The sequence below is a fragment of the Heterodontus francisci genome, chromosome 18 (genome assembly GCF_036365525.1).
Source record: "Heterodontus francisci isolate sHetFra1 chromosome 18, sHetFra1.hap1, whole genome shotgun sequence".
NCBI lineage: Eukaryota > Metazoa > Chordata > Chondrichthyes > Heterodontiformes > Heterodontidae > Heterodontus > Heterodontus francisci.
The window spans coordinates 61,653,105-61,667,391 of NC_090388.1; positions in this window are offsets into that span (position 1 = coordinate 61,653,105).

A 14,287-nucleotide genomic window follows, 5' to 3' on the forward strand; every position below is an offset into this window, starting at 1 on the left:
CTGGCTGACAGGGATGATTTTTCTGAAACACAGCTTTCAGCTTAATCACAGTGACACTGACTCCAAGTGAAGCCCTGTACAGTAGTTCAGTGTTCAGGCAGCCTCATTAAATGGAAGTCTCCGTTAGAGCTTCAGTGCTGGGGGCTCAGCTCCTGCTTTCCTGTAAATGTAAAAATGTAGGGGTCATGGTTTGAATCATTCTCCTCCTACAAAATAATAGCAATTTATATAATGCCTATAAGTTGAGAAATGTCCCAAAGTGCTTCACTGTGGCATAGTAAGAAACAATGGAGTAAACAAATGCTTGGTCAAAGAGATGGATTTTAAGGGGGTCTTAAAGAAAAATAGGGAGCTGGAGAGCCAGTGTGGTTTAGGCAGGAGATTCCAGAGCATGGGGCTTAAGCAGATGAAGTCACAGCCATTAGTGGTGGATCAGAAGGGAATGGGTGCTCAAGAGGCAGGAGCCAGGGGTACATAGAATTGAAGGGGTTACAGAGATGGAGAGGGGTGGCACCATGTAGGGATTTAAGCAAGAGGATGAGAATTTTAAGTTTGAGGCATTGGTGAACTGAGACACAATATAGGTCAGCAAGGACAAGGGTGATTGGACGGTACAGGATATGATAAAGGCAGCAGTGTTTTATACGAACTAAAGTTCATGAAGAGTGGAGGGTGGGAGGCCAGCCAGGAGGTCACTGGAACAGTCAAGTGACAAAGGAATTGGATAACTGTTTCATCAGGAGATGGACTGAGGTAAAGCCAGATGTGGGCAATGTTAGAGGTGGAAGTGGGCAGTCTTTGTAATGGAGAGGATACAGGAGGCCAGCTCATGATCAAGTAGAATGCTGAAGTTGTGAACAGGCTGGTTCAGTCTAATACAGTGGCTGAGGAGGAAGATGGAGTCGGTGCCACGTAGAGTTTGTGGTGTGGACCAAAAACAATGGCTTTGATCTTCCCACTGTTTAGCTGAAGGAAATTGGGGCTTCTTGAAGATCAGATGTCAGACAAGTTATCAGGCAGCAGAGGGGTTAAGGAAGCAGGTGGAGGGGTCAAGAGAGGAAATAAGCATTCTTGCTTAGGAAAAATGATGTCTGATGAGGGAAACAGAGATCACACTGGTACAGCTCTTATGAACCTCTGTTTAAGCCAAGTGTTTGGAAGCTGTGTTCTTACATTTTTAGTGTCCATTTTTTATTTAATTATTATGGATGCTTCTCATTGCTACCTCCCTATTCTATGTTAATCTTTGATTGATTACATTTCTGTGAAGTGCCTTAAAACGGTTATATAAACTCAAGTTGTTGTCTGCAGATTTCTTCTTCTGTTTCCCTTCTATAATTAATGGTCTGCAGTACAACATGGAGTACAAATGTAACAATTCCTTTAAAAAAAATATCTTTGATCTCTAATCATTTGAATCTGCCAGACCTTCTATATTGAATACTGTGGTCCCCTCTACAGCAATATTGCCACTCCTTTCTTCCTTACTATGTACCTCCTAAAAATATCATAACCAATGTCATGCAGGTCCACACCTGCCAAGAATGAGGTAGATTAATTTTGCCACATGGACATTACATTTCAAATTGTTGCTGGGAAGAGGAGAAGGCCTGTGACAAGGGGTTTCCAGGCCCCTGGCTGGAAAGGCATCTTTGCATATTAACAGACAGTGTTTGGAACAAAGGAGCTCTCCCCTGCTCCAATACAATCCACAAACAGACATGGTCAAACCCGTTAGTCACATGATTAACCTGCTTGGCAGTCTGGGTTTTTTTCTGAATTGTACAGTTTGAACTAAGAGCCTGCAGAAAGCTGTTTGCTCCAGGATTGAAAAGATCTCTCCTGTCTGCTCCCATCTCTTTCTCACAGAACTCCAAAACCCACCGAGGTCACATATTTCCCAAGAGAGAAAAGTCTCCTACAGCGAACAAGGTTTAAGAAGAATTCTGGGCCCCAACAAAAAGCAGGATCTATCTATAAGCAAGGACTCTACCGCAAGCTCGAAGCACAGTAACAAAAAAAACCCTCTTCAGAGATTGCCTCAAACTTTTCCACTTTATTTTTCTTCTGCTCTTTCTGTCCCTATCTGAATGTGTGTATCGCGTATGAATGCTAGTGGGGCACGTTGTGTATCTGTAGGCGTTAACTGAATTAGAGTTTAAGTTTAATAAATTTCAACTTTTCTTCTTTAAACCCAAGAAGGCCCGTTTGTGCTGGTTTCTTTGCTTTCTAATTGGAAAGTGGTGAACAAGGATTCACCAAGGGGGAGCTAAAACATGGTGTGTTTAAAAATAAGCCCCGTTACAGTAAGACCAGGTGAAGGTTGAAAGGGAACCCTAGACCTCTTTCTCACCTGGTCGTAACACCCAATATATTTTTGTTTTCCACTCCTGCCCAGTTTTTTCTGCTCTTCCTTCCCCTTCGCTCCAAATTTCTGTTTGGGAAATACAGTTTTCAGTCTGATCTAGGCTCAGGCTATGGCGGAAGAGGCAGGGAGATTGGGTAACAAGGAGAAGGGAGAAAGCAACAGAAGCAGCTATATTAGATGGTCTCTCTTATGGTGATAAAGATATCTATAAGCTCTTCAAATATGTTAAAGATGAGGGGGGAAGAGCAGGGACACAGAGGCAGGTAGCTGGGAAATGATTTTTGATCTTCGGGATGATCCTAGATTAATGGAGGATTTTAGCAGAGCAGAATGAGGTAGGACAGTTTGGTGTGGTCCAGCCAGATCTGTTGATGGAAGGCTGTGCCAGCTGTGCAGCAGATGGATTTGCGGGAGTCAGGGTTGGGGCCATATAATGTGGAAACAACCAGCATGGGAGACAGCAAATGTTTTTCTTGGGACAAGGGCATTAAAAGTGGGTTGAGCAAATTGATTGCTGCAGAGCTATAGGTGATGAATGGACAGCACAGGAACAAAATGGGGCTTGGTAGCTGGGAATGTCAAAGTTCAGTTCCAAGCAACTTGGGGGAAGAGAATTTCCCAGAAATGGAGGCATAAGGAAGTGGGATTGACAGGAGGGTATAGGGAGATGTGGGCGATGAGGGATACAAGGAAGCAATCCCAGATGGCTTCATCAGCAATTGAGACCATGGGTGTAGAGATGCCAATGGGGAGCTGGTAAAGTCAGGTGTGTAAAACGAAAATGGATTGGAGCATTTATATAGAGGAAGACAATGTAAAAGGGATGGGAGGGCACAGCATTCAGACAGTAGAGGGCAAGGAAGTTGAGGTAGAGATTGAAAATCACTGAGTATGAGGATTTGTTTCATTGCAGAGGCTGAGGGAGGATATTTCAGTGAAAACATTTGAGTGTAGCTTGGGGATTGGGTAGTAGTCAATGGAGACTATAAGGAGAGGCAATAGAGATGAAACAGAATGAGCTGCCTGAAGGAGGGGAAGGTGTCAAAGTAGTAGGGGAAGAGACCAAGGTATAACTTGGTGATAAAGGCCACTCTATCATCACAGTAGTTTGAGCAGGGCTGGTGGTGAAAAGTGTAGCCAGGCTGGGAGATTTCAATAAGGGGCAAGGTGTCACCAGCTGTGAGCCAAGGTTCTGTGAAAGTGAAGATGTCAATGCAAACATTCATAATGAGGATGTAAACAGCAAGGGTCTCGTTTGCATGTGGCTAGACATTCTATAGGAAAATGCAGAGAGGAGCAGTGATTGTTTATCCATCGGCAGAGTCCAAGGGGTAGTGGTGAGTGAGGTGAGCAGAATGGGATGGAGGTTAGTGAGTACAGCTCACACTATTTGATTGGAAGTTTTCTCGCTAGTCTTTAAAGATTCTAAATGAAGCAGTTTTTTTTGGGTGCGGGGGTGCGGAGTGCAGGACAGCAAAACAATAAAATTTAGCATTATGATATGGGCAGTCTTGCTCAGGCCAAATGGATGGCTGGTATAGGAATGAGAAAACTTACACTGGTGGAGGACGGGTGTTCTTATGCAACTCTGTTTAAGGTACATATTTTACTTTATTTTTCATTACTGTGAATCCTTCTCATTCTCCTTGCCAGAGCGCACTCTCACTAGATTAGATGATAAGGTTTGACTTATTGCCATCACATCTTTTTCATTCTTCAGAACCACGGGAAAGTGATGCAATGTAGGGCTCACCATCACTTAACTTCAAGGTGAAGAACAGATGTCATCCCTGAAAATACGGAAATCATGCGCAACTGATAACTTGCAGAGCAAAAACCTAATTATCTTGAATCCAAAAGGGAGGCGATTGGATGTTAGCTCTTAAACATGTACATGAACAGGATATTTTTGGGGACTTTTACAGCTGTAATTGGCTTTTTATATTGCTGCATTCATTTTTGTTAGCAGGAGCATTCAATTTTAAATCCCACGGACTGATTTTGCTTTCTTGGCTCCATTGAAATACTTGAGTTAAGTCAGACTCTATTCCTGTCTGATTTTACCATTCATAGGCTTTCACTATACTGTGAGGTACAATGCGCCAGTGATGAAAGTGCAGTTCCTTCATCTCTCGTCTGTGGTACAAAATAACAAACCTATTTGTAAAGAATGGATTTACAATTTTGTTACACATAGCATGGAGGAAACCTCTCCAGGTCTTGCAAAATTCCAGCATCTACTTTATATATATTTTTAGTAAATGAGGTAATGCTGATCTGCACCTCCTGCTAGATTTGGAAAGAAAAGGGTGTGCTTGAACAATGAACTAGGAAAACAAGAGACAAAGTACCTCACTACATAACTACTGCTGAATTCCAGTTGTAAATGGAGACCCTGCAGCTACATATTCTATTGAGAGTCTCTCTTTCATTCTCTATCTCTATACACAGCTGCAGACTTCTTACTGTGTTCACCAGCTGAGATATTTCAACCACACAAAGACAAGATAAACTGCTGTTTTGTGGTTCTCTTCCCCCTTCCCCCAAAACTGCAAGCCATCCATTCTACCTAAAAATTGCTACGGCAATCAGGCCAAGGAATGGTACAAGGTATTTGTTATAAATTCTTCCCTTCAATTCAAGCCAAGTAATTAGTGTGGTGACGTACATGTGAAGAAACCTTTCATTTGCTTGCAAATCTGATCAAAGTTGAGGCTTTGCAACCCATCAAACTCCCTTGTCTCTGAAAACTGGTGGATACATAAGCATCAATAGAGTGGAAACCAAATGGACATCAAAACAATCATTGCAATTTTTACATGTTGTGGTGCATGGACTCGAAGCATAATTTTCACAGAACGGACAACCTCATGATACCGAGTTACTGCGGCCAAATATTGCCTGGAAATGGGCTGGGGTATGGTCTCATCGACAGGTTTGCAGAGTCTCATCGACAGGTTTGCGTCTGCCTGCAATGAATTTGGCCTAACCATCAGCCTCAAGAAAACGAACATCATGGGGCAGGACGTCAGAAATGCTCCATCCATCAATATTGGCGACCACGCTCTGGAAGTGGTTCAAGAGTTCACCTACCTAGGCTCAACTATCACCAGTAACCTGTCTCTAGATGCAGAAATCAACAAGCGCATGGGTAAGGCTTCCACTGCTATGTTCAGACTGGCCAAGAGAGTGTGGGAAAATGGCGCACTGACACGGAACACAAAAGTCCGAGTGTATCAGGCCTGTGTCCTCAGTACCTTGCTCTACGGCAGCGAGGCCTGGACAACGTATGCCAGCCAAGAGCGACGTCTCAATTCATTCCATCTTCGCTGCCTTCGGAGAATACTTGGCATCAGGTGGCAGGACTATATCTCCAACACAGAAGTCCTTGAAGCGGCCAACATCCCCAGCTTATACACACTACTGAGTCAGCGGCGCTTGAGATGGCTTGGCCATGTGAGCCGCATGGAAGATGGCAGGATCCCCAAAGACACATTGTACAGCGAGCTCGCCACTGGTATCAGACCCACCGGCCGTCCATGTCTCCGTTATAAAGACGTCTGCAAACGCGACATGAAATCGTGTGACATTGATCACAAGTCGTGGGAGTCAGTTGCCAGCATTCGCCAGAGCTGGCGGGCAGCCATAAAGACAGGGCTAAATTGTGGCGAGTCGAAGAGACTTAGTAGTTGGCAGGAAAAAAGACAGAGGCGCAAGGGGAGAGCCAACTGTGCAACAGCCCCAACAAACAAATTTCTCTGCAGCACCTGTGGAAGAGCCTGTCACTCCAGAATTGGCCTTTATAGCCACTCCAGGCGCTGCTTCACAAACCACTGACCACCTCCAGGCGCGTATCCATTGTCTCTCGAGATAAGGAGGCCCAAAAGAAAGAAATGGTAGCGGGATGATCATGGAAAAAATCAGGAAAATAATATCTGCCAACTATTAGAAGTCACCCATTCCAATTTTCAGGAGGACCTCAATTTAGGCAGTCAACATTCTATCCAGAAGCAGGTGGTGACCACATAAAAATGTTCAAATCAAGGTCAATTGGCATTGTCAGGATCAACACTATTTATGTGTCAATCGGCAGCAGTGCTACTGCTACCTCCTCAACCTGCCTACAAACTACAGGCAGTGTAGGTCAGGAAATGGCTATTATGGCATTATTTAAAGGGACACTCCAGGAACAGGAGTAGTCCATTCAGCCCCTTAGGCCTGTTCCATCATTCAATGAGTTCATAGCTGATCTTTAACCTAATTCTGTTTACTTGCCTTAGCGCCATATCCTTTAATACCTTGGCTACAAGAAAAATCCAGCAATCTCAGATTTAAAATTATTAATTGAGACAGTATCTTCTGTTTTTTGTGTGAGTGTTCCACACTTCTACCACCCTCTGCATGAAGAAATGTTTCCTAACTTTTCTCCTGAATGGCCTGGCTCTGTTTTAAAGGTTATGTCCCGTTGTCCTAGACTCCCCCATCAGGGAAAAGGTTTCTCTCTATCTACCATATCAATTCCTTAAATTCTCAAACCCTCAATCAAATCAGCCCTTAATCTATGTTCTAAGGAATACAAGTCTAATTTATGTAATCGCTGTACCTAATTTAACCCTAGGAACCCTGGTAACATTCCTGTGAATCTGCACTGCATTTCTTCCAATATCCTTTCTGAGGTGTGTTGCTGAAAACTACATAGTACTTCAGATGTGGTCTAACCAGGGCTTTGTATAACTGTAGCAAAACTTGCTACCTTTTATAATTTAGCCCTTTAGTTATAAAGGCTAAGTTGCCATGAGTCCTTTTTGATTTCTTTATTGATCTGTGTACGTGGACCCCTTAAATATCTTTGAACCTCCACCCATCCTAGCTTTTCACCATTTAAAAATGGCTCAGATCCACCCTTTTGATCCAAAATAGATGACCTCACAGTCTCCTGTTTTCATTGGTTGGTGACTGGTTCAGAGAGCTGGCCTGTGTAAGGCATTTGGATATGTCTTGTATTTCGGTCATGTTGTGAGGAATTTGTTAATATCTCTTGCAATTTCTGCTCATAAGTAAAATGTAATCAGTTGTGGTGTGGACCTGCGTGTGGGGCTCACTGGGTGGTAAGAACTAGAGGCGAAGGACATAGGGATGAAGGGAGAAGAATTCTGACCGAAGACTTCATCGCTGGGATTCATATTGGACTTTTTAAAAATAACAAAATAGTGTAAGTGAACAAGGACCCTCACATACACACACACAGACAGACAAGTCAGGACATGCCACTGATGTGGTAGCCCAGGCTTTACAACATCAGACAGCCTGCTACAACCACTCTCATGGACAATGGCCTCTTGGAGTATGTGTGAATGGTTTCCTTCTTGCCTTATCAAGATGTAGATATCACATCCATTGCTGGTATGCACCTAAGACTCTCCCTGCTGAGAGCAGGATATAACCACATGCAGGTGGTCTTGCATAGCCACGGTGGGATTGATACGGCACTGAAACTCAATTGGATGATCCAATTCAAGACATTACCTTATATGTCAAGGGACCAGGGTCAGAAAGGGGTCTAAAGCCACAGTGCACAAGGACATTGTTGCTGCAGCAGGGAAGTGTGACTTGGTCAGTCACAGGAAGTCGTGTGGAAGAATTCATTCAGTGGATCTGACCACCTGGGAACAAGCTTCTGTACGCGGGTCTACTAAGCACTGGTGTTATAAGTATATACCATTGCTTGGTGAGTTAATAAAGGTGTTTCCACATAAAGTGGAAATTATACCCAAAGTTTGTTTTGTGTGATGGATACTCAGTACAGGGTCAGGATCTTAGAGGGAAGTAAGATCCTATTTTTAAGAGTCTTACAACTGGAAACATTGTGACATAACATAATCAACCAAACCAAGGAATCTGATGCAGAGCCAGTTGTGTGCATCAACGTGTTAAGATCACAAATGGGTTGTGTCACAATGCAAACAAGTTATCAGACTGGGTGTAATTAGTAGGCTAGAGGAAGATGGCATATTAGAGGAGCCAATCATAAATCATGGTCATTGACTTAACTCTTGTAATATGAAATCATCTTGTGTCCTAAAAGCTCTCAGCTATTTTAATGTGTCTTTTGGTTTCAAGCCAAGGTCTTTTTATACCCAACGTAGTAGGGTTGAGACCTCTACCTGTTAGCCTTTTTCTCTTAAGTTAAACTGGTCCTTGTTTTTCAGTCCATGACTGGTATTCCTTCTTAGTCATCCCAGTTCTTCGATCAGTCTCTGAGCAGTAAGGTTATTCATTTTACATCGCATGAAGGTTTATCATAGATCTTGCTGGCTGCAGTGCTTTTCAGGATATTCTTGTAATCATTCCAATCTCTATGGTATCTATGAGAATTGTGAACTTGTTAGAAATTGTAATGAAACAGAGAGTAGAATAAACATGATTATTTGAGGAATTATAATGGTGAGAGATAATTTGTCTCATGCTATGGAGGCAAGGAAGATGTTCCTTTAGACCATGAACTCTGGGTCATTGACACTTAACATAAATATAACAAGAGAAGGAGCTATGAAACAAAGAGAGAGCTCAAAAATGATGACAAGCTCTTTATGGTGGCACTAAATTTGGCACCAGTATTAAATCAGGGCTCCCTCATAACACAGGAATTTGAACCTGCACAAGAAAATGCCTTTTAAAATTAATAGCAAATCTAACCAGGCAGCATTTACATATTATTTGCACCATAATTGTGATGTTTCCATTTTTAAGTTGTTACTCAAAACTATGCAGTTACAGTGTGATAAAGACATATACACTTTAAAAAAAAGATTTTTTAATAAACGAAATATAAAAAACAGGAAGTGAGGTCACCTTTAAGGTACCTTGCACTACTGGTGATGAAACAGGATAGCTGGATCATAGTATTAAGCAGTTCACTCATCCTGCATGCTCTTCCCTTAGCTGATACTAAGTGTTGGAAATTCCTGCCAAGTGTTTAAAGTAACAAATTTCTTGTAATCTGGCACTACACCATAAGAGTTTACTGAAAAGCTGGCATGGATTACTTGGAAATATTGCTGAATGGCAGTTATTAATGGTCGCCTACGCTATTTGGAATTGAATTGTGTAGCCATCTGTGTAGGTTCCCTTAATGTGGGAGAATGACAGATCGAAGCACGATGTACCGCCCGTTCCAAAAGACACCTCTGTTCTGTTAATTTTAGCCAAACAAAAAGGCGTTTGCCATTACACTTCATTTTTACCTGTGTTTCTGGCTGAACAAAGTTGTCCATGTGTATAACTGCAGGTTAGCTTACCTTTTTTAAAAAAGAAAAACATTAAGGTGCTGCATGTTAACTTGGCTTCACCCTGTTCCCCCCACACCACCTTTCTTTTGCCCATCGATTGAATGAATTGACAATTGCTGGGGCAACACGCCACAGGTGCTCTGTTTCCTCACCCAAGTTGACATTTTTACAAGCTTTGGCTCTCAGGTTAGCATCACTGGTCTTTCCCATCAGTGGACCCAAATCCTTCAGAATCAAGGGGTTTATTTATACTATCCGATGTCTAGACATATAACAGCATAACATGGGGAGTGGTAGTAAATAACAATGGGATTTATAATTAACTGGATCTTCTTCTTCTTCTTCGGCCTCCTTGTCTCGAGAGACAATGGGTAAGCGTCTGGAGGTGGTCAGTGGTTTGTGAAGCAGCGCCTGGAGTGGCTATAAAGGCCAATTCTAGAGAGACAGACTCTTCCACAGGTACTGCAGATAAAATTGGTTGTCGGGGCTGTTACACAGTTGGCTCTCTCCTTGCGCTTCTGTCTTTTTTCCTGCCAACTGCAAAGTCTCTTCGACTCGCCACGCTTTAGGCCCGCCTTTATGGTTGCCCGCCAGCTGTGGCGATCGCTGGCAACTGACTCCCACGACTTGTGATCAATGTCACAGGACTTCATGTCGCGTTTGCAGACGTCTTTAAAGCGGAGACAAGGACGGCTGGTGGGTCTGATACCAGTGACGAGTTCGCTGTACAATGTGTCCTTGGGGATCCTGCCATCTTCCATGCAGCTCACATGGCCAAGCCATCTCAGGTGCCGCTGGCTTAGTAGGGTGTATATGCTGGGGATGTTGGCCACCTCGAGGACTTGTGTTGGAGATACGGTCCTGCCACCTGATGCCAAGGATTCTCCGGAGGCAGCAAAGATGGAATGAATTGAGACGTCGCTCTTGGCTGACGTACGTTGTCCAGGCCTCGCTGCTGTAGAGCAAGGTACTGAGGACACAGGCTTGATACACTTGGACTTTTGTGTTCTGTGTCAGTGCGCCATTTTCCCACACTCTCTTGGCCAGTCTGGACATAGCAGAGGAAGCCTTTCCCATGCACTTGTTGAATTCTGCATCGAGAGACAGGTTACTGGTGATAGTTGAGCCTAGGTAGGTGAACTCTTGAACCACTTCCAGAGTGTGGTCGCCGATATTTACGGATGGGGCATTTCTGACCTCCTGTCCCATGATGTTCGTTTTCTTGAGGCTGATGCTTAGGCCAAATTCGGTGCAGGCAGCTGCAATCCTGTCGATGAGTCTCTGCAGACACTCTTCAGTGTGAGATGTTAATGCAGCATCGTCAGCAAAGAGGAGTTCCCTGATGAGGACTTTCTGTACTTTGGTCTTCGCTCTTAGACGGGCAAGGTTGAACAACCTGCCACCTGATCTTGTGTGGAGGAAAATTCCTTCTTCTGAAGTCTTGAACGCATGTGAGAGCAGCAGGGATATCTAGAGGTATTGAGTACATAAGCAGGAAAGTAATGCTGAACCTTTACAAAGCTTTGGTTAGGCCACCAGTTCTGGTCACCACACTTCTAGGAGGATGTGAGGGGCCTTGAAAGGGTGCAGAGGAGATTTATCAGAATGGTTCCAGTGATGAGGGATTTTAACTATGAGATTAGGTTGGAGAAGCTGGGGTTGTCCTTCTTGGAGCAAAGGAGATTGAGGGGAGATTTAATAGAGGTGTACGGATTATGACAGATTTATATAAGATCGACAAAGAAAAGCTGTTCCCACTATTTGATCGAAATTCACTGATAGAAAGACTAGGGGACACAGATTTAAGGTTTTGGGCAAAAGATGCATGGGGGATGTGAAGAACTTTTTTTCGCAGCAAGTGGTAATGATCTGGAACTCACTTATTATCAGGGTGGTGGAAGTGAAGATGATCAACGATTTCAAAAGGAATTTGGATGGGCACTTGAGGGAAATAAACTTGTAGGGCTCCAGGAATAGAGTGGGGGGAATGGGACTGATTGGTTTCTTCTACAGAGAGTTGCCATGGTCTCGGTGGGCTGAATGGCCTCCTTCTGTGCTGCAACAATTCCATGACTCTTAAACAAAAACAAGAAATGCTGGATTCACTCAGCAGGTCTGGCAGCATCTGTGGAAAGAGAAGCAGAGTTAACGTTTCGGGTCAGTGACCCTTCTTCGGAACCCTATGACTCTTAAGTTGTTTTACTGTAAAAGACAATGCACTGAACCAAATTCACATGCTATCGCACATGCACAGGAGTCACTAGATACCCATCGGGAGGAGGGAGGAGGAGGAGCAGCAGCAGTAGCAGCAACAACAGCAAGCATTTATACAGCACCTTTAACATAGTAAAACATCCCTGGCTGATTTTAGCATTTCCCAGATCAGGAGCAATGAAGCCATTATTGTACTATCTTGTCAGTGTGCTATTAGTATTTGAATGAGGGAAGTAGACTTTGGGTCAAAGTAAAAAGGAATTTATTTACAGGGATCTTCTTACTAGGGTATCTAGCAGCACATACAGACTCATGACATCACATCCTGTGATGTTGTTTAAGGCCTATATACATAATCTACCCAGCAACAGCTTATTTACATTATACTACAATTATAACACCCCAACTATGTCCAGTTTGAGGTCAGTTTACTTAGCACAGACTTATGATTAAACTTAGAACTTTCTGTAACGTTTTTGGGTCTCTTTTGCCAACATATATTTTTATCCTCAATATCTTTCTCATACATTTGTATCACTCCCTATGACTTCACGAGAGTTTACATGCCTCTTAAAGGTAGTTTTGAAAGTGTGCCCAGGATAAAAAGAAGAAAACTTTAGCGACTGGATCTTGCCCATGCTTCCACATGGTACTCCTCATTTCTTCAAGAAAGAGCGATAAAATCTATAACAAGGTTTCATGCTCTAACTACCAAATGACTTGATAATACTATAGATGGAAAAAGCAAAAAAAGTCATATGATTTATTATGTATGCCTGTGGCAGTACGAGGACACCCAACCAGCAGAGCAGACATAATCTCAGAGTGGCACCCTGCTGACCTGAGAGGAAACCCAGTCGGAACAAAAAGCTTACAATTTTTTCACTTAACTTCTTTCTAGCCCAGGATGTTAGGCCCTAAAATTAAAGGGCACTCAATCCCTCTGTGATGGATTGTCATTTGAATTTGTCACTGTGGGCCAACATGTGGTCGAGAACAGTAACTGCACTTGCTTTCCAGTGGCATGGGAACTGCTGGGTCTTATGGTAGTGTATTTAGCAACATTCAAGGGGGAGCTTAGGAATGCCTCAAATTGAAGTCAGGATGTGAGAGAATGGCTGAAAGAAACACCCACTCCCCCTCTTTCGGAATTTAATGTTCCCTCTTCCATGGGGCAGAAATCCGGCAGTAACAGGCTCCTCCCAACCTCCAGTTACTTCTCGCACAGTTACACCTGAAGCCTGCTCTAGGACAGAATGAAAGCTTTGGGCTGTAATGTCTACATGTATTCTTGGTTTTATTTAATCTTTCATACTTGGTTGATAATTACAATACTGTTACTAACTACTTGTTGTATGATTGCCTTTAAAAATGTCCCTTTATTGGTTCATAATTACCCAAAAATCTAAATATGGTATATATGTTTTCCTAATACAATGAGACATTAAAAATTAAGTAGTGAAGAAATGAAAAAACTGGCTGCGTGCTTTTTTTTTGAAAATATACACGGTGCTATTTTCTATTGACCAGCCATGGGTGGAAACTATGGCAACTGTGTTAGAGATGGCCAAAGCCTTGTGACCCCAATTTCAACAAACAAAGGAATATCATCTTTCAGAATCAACTGCAGTTCAGACTTTATCAAATAGCTTGGCAATCAGACCTTACCAGGCTGGAAGAAACATAAATTAATACAAAAAATATTAAACTGCAGGAAGTATTTAAACATAACGGCAATTGCCGTTTAGCAACCAAAACATGTCAGATAACTTAACAGGGACAGAAAAAAAAATGAATATAAAAGCACAGTTGAAACTCCCATAGGAAGCTCCCTGAATATTCATCCCTATCCCTATGTAGTACTGGGCTCTACAGATTGGGGAAGTGCCGGGTTTGATCTCCAGTCTGTGCAGAGTCAAAATTTCTCCTCAAACCAGTATGACCAAATAAAAAAGATCAACTCATCCACTGCTCTTTTTGGGACATTGCTGGCACTGAATGGCTGCTGTGTGTCCTAAACAACAGTCACTGTACTTCAAAAGCAAGCCCTTTGAGTTATGATAAGGTGCTATATGAAGTATTAAATAAAAGTATTAGAAACTTGGAATGAGATGAATGCATTTACCTTCTAGGCAGGTCACCCAAATTTGAATATTACCGTGCTCCCTACCACAACGTAGACTAGGTTCAATTAAAAAGGAGAAAAATAAAAAAAGTTTGTACTTTGACTGGTGTCAGTACCAAAAATCACAAAATACCATTTTAACTGGTTAATGCATTGACAATGAAGATCAACCATAAGAAGAGGTTAGGCATTTTCTTTTGTTGTGCAGGATGTTAGGGAATGAGGAATGCCCTACCAGGAACAATAGCCAAAGCAGAATCAATAACGGACTTTGAAAGGAAAGTGGATAAG